This window comes from Alexandromys fortis, unplaced genomic scaffold (genome assembly GCF_014885135.2).
Source record: "Alexandromys fortis isolate MF-2015 unplaced genomic scaffold, M_Fortis_MF-2015_v1.1 scaffold_302, whole genome shotgun sequence".
Taxonomy (NCBI): Eukaryota; Metazoa; Chordata; class Mammalia; order Rodentia; family Cricetidae; genus Alexandromys; species Alexandromys fortis.
In genome coordinates, this window is record NW_026068267.1 from 518947 (window position 1) to 525960 (window position 7014).

General features: G+C 46.8%; 1 non-coding gene across 1 annotated transcript; it reads left to right on the plus strand.

Moving 5' to 3' along the window:
- Positions 1–792: 792 nt before the first annotated feature.
- LOC126494542 (U5 spliceosomal RNA) lies at positions 793–909 on the plus strand. The gene has a single exon (XR_007590030.1). It is a non-coding gene; the product is annotated as a U5 spliceosomal RNA (small nuclear RNA).
- Positions 910–7014: the final 6105 nt, after the last annotated feature.

Below are 7014 nucleotides of genomic sequence, written 5' to 3' on the forward strand. Positions count from 1 at the left end.
ATTAGAGCAGACTGGCCTCGAACTCCCAGAGATCACCCTGCCTCTGCTTCCCGAGTGCTGGAATTAAAGATGTGTGTCATCACCGCCCGGCTGTTTATTTTGTTTTTAATTAAGAAAATGTTTAAGTTAGATGTGGGACACATGCCTGTCATTACAACGTTTAGTAGTAGGCAGGAGATCAGGAATTCAAGATCGTCCCCGGTGATGAGGCAAGTTCAATGCTAGCCTGGGATACACGAGACTCCCTAATGGCTGCCCCGCGTTCAGGAGGTTGAGCCAAAGAGAATTGTGCTCATTTTCCCAGGCCCAACTGAGTTCAAGGCCAGCCTGTGGGACGTTCGAGACACCGTCCCAAAATTTCAAGACGCAAAACCAAAATATCTCCTCCCGAAAAACAGAAAAAGAACTTTTACTTGGTGTAAATTATAAAACCAGATTTTTATAGCGGGGCCGGGCGTTTAGAGTCCCATGAATCTGGTTTCTGCGCTGCCCGCTGGCGTCGGCCCAACATTTACTCCGGGAAAATGAAATCTCCATTTCCGGACACCCGAGGTTGGTAAACCAGTGTTATTTACATACCCACAATGCACTGCACGCAGGTTAGTGCGAAATTTAAACGTGTAAGCGCTTTTGTCTTCTCTTTCTCGCTTTATTTTCTTCGTAGTGATGTGCGTTTGGGAGACGTGCGTGAGAGGAAACCAGGCGTCATCACTTACTTCGTGGGGCTAGCGCCCATCGGTTATCTAGGAGCTGGAGTCGACCGAGAGGGGTAGGGGGGGGGGCTGTGTTTGCATACTCTGGTTTCTCTTCAGATCGTATAAATCTTTCGCCTTTTACTAAAGATTTCCGTGGAGAGGAACAACTCTGAGTCTTAACCTAATTTTTTGAGGTCCTGTCTTGTACAGGCCTATTATTTGTTGTTTAAAGATAGAGATCTTGTTTTCTCTTCGCTATTTAAGTTAGGAAATGAAATGTGGTCTGTGTTTTTTCTCCTTAGCCTTTGGTTTCTTGGTACCTTTGAGTGGCTTCTTGCAATGGCCACCAGAAGCATGGTTTTTTCCTAACTACTTCTGGATTACAAACAAAACCAGGATTGATGTGGGTGGTTCATTCCTATATCCCCATCAAGAGGGAACTCATACCCAATACCACTTGGATAACCAAGAAACAAAGCTTCAATAGTCCAGAGACCTAGGGTAAAACCAAAAGACTACTGGTCAAAAGAAAAAAAGAAAAAGGAAGAGGAAGAAAAAGAAGAAACACATGGCAAGGCGCTGCAGAGATGATTCAGCAATTGAAAACATGTCCTGCTCTTCTTGCCAGTTTGATTCCAGTCATCTGTAACTCCAGCATCCATCCCTCTGGCCTCCCATGGCACCTGCATACACATATCAAAATAATTACACGGGCTGGAGAGATGGCTCAGCAGTAAAGAACGCTGGCTGCTCCCCTGAGTCCAATTCCCAACAACCACAAGGTTGCTCACAACCACCATGTAATAAGATCTGGAGCCTTCTGGAGTGCAGGCATACATGCAGACAGAACTCTGTATACATAATAAATAAACACATCATTTAAAAAATAACAATACAGTCAATGATATAAACAACATCCAACACCCCTGGGACTGATGACAGGCTGTAGTCCTACCTACTCAGGAGGCTGAGACAGGAGGATTACAAAGAGTTCCAGGCTCAGTTCCATAACAAGACCATCTCAAAAGACCGAGCCTCCTTCCAGTAACCCACCCTTCACCTAAGGGCTGAGGCAGCTGTCTTGGTGGTAGGACATTGTCACAAACTGAGAAGGTATATATCTAGGGGCTGGGGAGGGATGGCTTCTCCCGCACAGGAATCTACGTTTGGGTCTCAGCGCCAATGTGCAGGAGCTAGCATGTGTCTGTCTCTAGTACTGGCGAGATGAACAGGCAGTAGAAAAAGACAGCTGGATCCCTGGAGCTTGCTAGACCAATAGAGGCTGAGAGGAAGGAGTTGGAGGTGGCCTCAACCCCCAGGGAGGGGGTCTGCCTCGGAAGGGAGGAGGGCAGGTGTTGGGTCACTGGTAGGTGAGGAGAGCTTCTGTTCTGCTTACCAAGTGGACCCTGCTGTGGTCACGAACTGAGGATGAGAGCTGGGTAGTGAAGGCACACTAGTCCACGTGAGCATGTGGCTCTGTCAGGCCTTGCCCTTCTCCCCCATTCCCTCTACCTTGCTAAAAACCATTACACTACATTCCTAAAGCTAGCCACCAAGATCTATTCCCTTATTTGGCCACTTCCGCCTCGTGAGGCTCACCGCCCAGGCCCAGCCATGGAAGTATTAAAACCCAGCAATCAAAAGCCCCCCCTTGGCTCACCTAATTAACAACATGTCCAATTAAAATTAAGCACCTCATCCTAACACAGGGCTTCCCCTTGTACCTTTGTAAACTGCCATTTTCCTTTGTGCAAAGGCCATTTCCTCTTTATGCTGTTAGGCCCTAAAGCCCCACCAAGGAGGAGGTCGCCCCAAGAGATACTCTCAGCACGGTTGATGCAATAGCAAGAGGAATTTTTATTCTGCCACGGCAGAGGTCCCTCAGCCTCGAGAGGAGAAGGACGCCTGCCTTGTCTATTACAAGCTCTTTTAAAGGAAAAAACCACAAAATCAGGGAGGGGGTAGTACAGAATCAAAGAGAAAGTCCAAAAATCATTTGTCAACTCTTTTGACTAGTTCATACAATGGTCAGCTAACTCTACTTGATCAATGCTATGGCGATTACAAGGAGGAACACCCTCAGGTCGTCTCACCCCAGTTCCAGGGTCCGGGTCTATTGAAGAAAGACTACAATGGGGATGGAAAGTACTCCAAGCTCCCGTGCACGCGTGGTTGGTTACTAGGGTCATGGTTCCCAGGATAGGGGGTGCAGTAGTGCTAAGGTGTCTCAAAGTCTTTCAATGCAGAGGCGGTCCTTTGTCCCTCTAGGATAAATATCCCTGCCGCATTTCCCTTGGCACCTAGCTCTTCTCCCCCGTCCTCTCTTAATCCCTGCCCTCTGTCCCTTTCCTTGTCCTCTGTTCCTCTGGGGCAAACAAATCTTTGTGCTGAGAAGTTGGTCTTGTGGGTCTTGACCAATACTTTTTTTCCCTTCAGGTAGGTCTGTGGAACACTCACGACAGCAGAGGCCCTCTTTGCAGGTGAACGAGACATGACAAGTAATACCCAGCCCTCAGCTAGGTTTCCTGGTTTTCTTTTATCCCTTCCCGCCCTACTCCCTCTATTTAGGGTCTCACTTTATAGCCTTGGCTGGCCTGGAACTCACTGTGTGGAACAGGCTGGTGTCAACTTATGTTGGTCGCTTGCCTCAGCCTCCCAGCTGCTGGGATTACCGATGTGAACCGTCACACTCAGCTTTCTCTTTTAGATGCTTTATTTATTTATTTATTATTTTATTTTATTTTTTTAATTTTTTGTTTTTTTTGAGACAGGCTTTCTCTGTGGTTTTGGAGCCTGTCCTGGAACTAGCTCTTGTAGGCCAGGCTGGTCTCGAACTCACAGAGAGAGATCCGCCTGCCTCTGCCTCCCGAGTGCTGGGATTAAAGGCGTGCACCACCACCGCCCGGCTTATTTATTTATTTTTGAGACGGAATCTCTGTGTAGCCGTAGCTACTAAGCAGACCAGGTACTTGCTAAGTAGATCAAACTGGCCCAGAACTCACAGAGATCCACCTGCCTCTGTTCCCTCTGCTGTGGTTAAAGGTGTGCGCCACCAACCCGGTCCTTTTTAGATTTTTGAAACAGGATCTCATCCTGTAATCGAGATGGGTCCTCCTGAGAGCCAAGAGTAACAGTGTGAGCCACCACGTGTAGCTCCAGCTTCCTGGTTTTTTATGTCACTTTGCCTGTCACGGGGTAAATGCTGAAGGGGTAGAGGGGGAAGGAAGGCTGGTCAGGATTCGGGGGAATGACAATGGAGCCGTGATGAGGTCCATTCCAAACCATGATCACGCTGGTGTGGAGGTGACGTCTGCGCTCTCATATAAGGGCTGCTTCCACTCTCCTCTTACCCACGTCTTGGTTCCAGAGTCCCCCTCACTATTTCCTTTGTTCTGGGTCTCCACATTCTCCCTCAATACTGAATCTTATTCATTAGTATCTTTCTCCTTTTTTTCCCCCCTGAGACAGGGGTTCTTTGTGTAGCCCTTGCTGTTCTGGAACTCCCTCTGTAGATCAGTCTGGCCTTGAACTCAGAGATCGGCCTGCGTCTGCCTCCTGAGTGCTGGGATTAAAGGTGTGTACAACCACCAATTTTTTTTTTTTTTTGAGACAGAGTTTCTCTGTAGTTTTGGAGCCTGTCATGGAACTTGTTCTTGTAGACCAGGTTGGCCTCAAACTCACAGAGATCTGCCTGCCTCTGACTCGGGTGTGCACCAACTTTTTTTTTAAGTTTTTTTTATTACATTTCTTCTTATTGTATGTGTATAGATATTCTGCCTAAATGTATGTCTATACACTCACTAAGTGCATGCCTGGTACCTAAGGAAATCAAAGGAGGGCATGGGATCCCCTGAAACTGGGGTTACAGATTGGTTGTGAGCCATCATGTCTGAGCTGGGAATTGAACCTGGAATTTTTGAAAGAGCAGGAGCGCTCTTAACTGCTGAGCCATGTGTAGGTGATTGTGTGTGTGAGTGCGTAGGTCATGAAGGAGGTTTAAAACAGGATGTCTGAACTCTGGACCTCTGAAAGAGCAACAAGCACTTTTAATCTGTAGCCAACTTTTCAGTACCTATTTAATTCTTAAAGAAGATGCCAAGATCCTGGGGGCACTTGACTCAGATCCTGACCACCAGTAACAGGGGAGTCCCTAAAGAAAGATGAGGTGTGGCACCCCATGTCTGTAATGCCAGCACTCAGGAAACAAAAGCCCTGGTACTGCTACAGTGCCATAGGGGATAATTGCCCATCTCTGCAGTTCTCTGATTTGCCACCTGCTCCTAGAATCCAAGGTGACAGCCAGATTCCGCAGGTGCCCTTGTGCCATTAGGATTAAGGGCAATGGCGTGGTCTCAGTGCCAAAGATTTCAGACAGACACTCCCCGAGTGATTAGTGTACCTGTATCCTGAATCGAGCTGGTGGCCCAAAGCAGGGTAAACAGATGCAAGGTGAAGGCAGAGATTCTGGACACCCCACCCCCACTTCTGGTTTGCAGATAGTCCAACTGAAGACTCCAGGCCTTTTAGGAAAAGTTCTGGTATAATCCAGTTTCCAAAGAAATCCTGGGCTACATAGTGGATTCCAGGCCAGCCTGGTCTACAGTGAGACACGATTTCAAAAAAAAAAACAAACCAAAAAGCAATAGGAAACAGTCACGCTGATGCACTTGCTTTTCCAGAGGAGCTGAGTTCAATTCCCAGCAGCCACATGGTGGCTCACAGCTGTCGGTAACTCCAGTCCCAGGAGTCGGACACCCTCTTCTGGGCTCCGTGGTACGAATGCAGGCAAAATATCTGTTTTATCTATTTGCTTGCTTTTTGTTGTTGTTGTTCTTTTGTGTGTGTGTTTTAAGAGATAGGATTTCTTTTTTTTTTTTTTATGGATTGGATGGAGAAATCCAATCCATACTAACAAAGCGGGCTACAGATTCAAAGCAATCCCTATCAAAACCTTCATACTGTCTACTAGAACCGCACAGATTTGAAACATACAAAACACTTGGAAAACACACTAAGTTGGAGGCATTAGGTAGGCTTATGTGAAAATATAAACAACCGATAAAACAAGGCAACCTATGAAAACAAAGTAAGTATGGTACTGACGTAGAGGAAAAATAAACCAAAGTAAAAGACTACAGACAATGAGTATTATCATATGTTCACTTATACGGTCACACGATTTTGACAAGGGTACCAAAACCACACCGGGGGAGTGAGGGGAACAGTCTCAAGGGCCAATGACGACGGGAGAACTGGATGAGCACGCGTGTTTGGGCGTTATTCTTCACCATATACAGCAATGAACTCAGAATGAATTAAGGAGATAAAACGCCACCACTGTAAATTCCTGTAAGAAAAGCTAGGAAAGCACTAATGAGATTGTATTTGCTGCTGACTCGTTGGGCGTGGCATGAAAAACACTGTGACGACATAAGTAGGCCACTGAGGCTCCGGAAACGTTGACGGTGTTTTTCAGAGGTCAGAGTTGGGAGTGAACGCAGAGCTACCGCTTACGCTGAGAATCGGGCGGGCGGTGCAGGAGATCGTTTCCCGGGAGACCCGCAGGGTCTCATAGATCACATTTTAATATTCTTCTCTTCTGAAACCTCTTGAGACAGCCCCTCCCTCCACAGTTCAAGTCATCCTGGGCACCACTGTCGTCCATGCCCCTGCTAATATGGCCCGGTAACCACCACTTAAAGTGTTCAACTGCTTTTCCTAATCCACAGTCCCAAAGCCCATAATCCTTCAAGCAAAAATATGGTCTGGCCTATCACAGCAATACCCCAGGCCCTAATACCAACTTCTGCCTTTGTTAGGGTTTCTATGGCTGTGAAGAGACACCATGACCATGGCAACTCTTAGAAAGAAAAACCTTCAATGGGGGACTTCCATTTTCTGTGGTTTAGTCCATTATTACCATAGCGGGGCATAGTGGCATGCAGGCAAACATGGTGCTGGAGCTGAGAGTCCTACCTCGTGCTGGCATCAGGAAGTGAACTGAGACACTGGGCAGTATCTTGAGCATATACGAGAACTCGGTGTCTGGCTATACATTGACACACTTCTTCCAGCAAGGCCATATATACTCCAACAAAGCAACGCCTCCTAATGGTGCCACTCCAGTTGGCATCACAACACCCCAATACATAAAACAAAAATAAATTTTTTAATATTTATTTATTATGTATACAATATTCTGTCTATGTGTATGTCTGCAGGCCAGAAGAGGGCACCAGATCTCATTACAGATGGTTGTGAGCCACCATGTGGTTGCTGGGAATTGAACTCAGGACCTTTGGAAGAACAGGCAATGCTC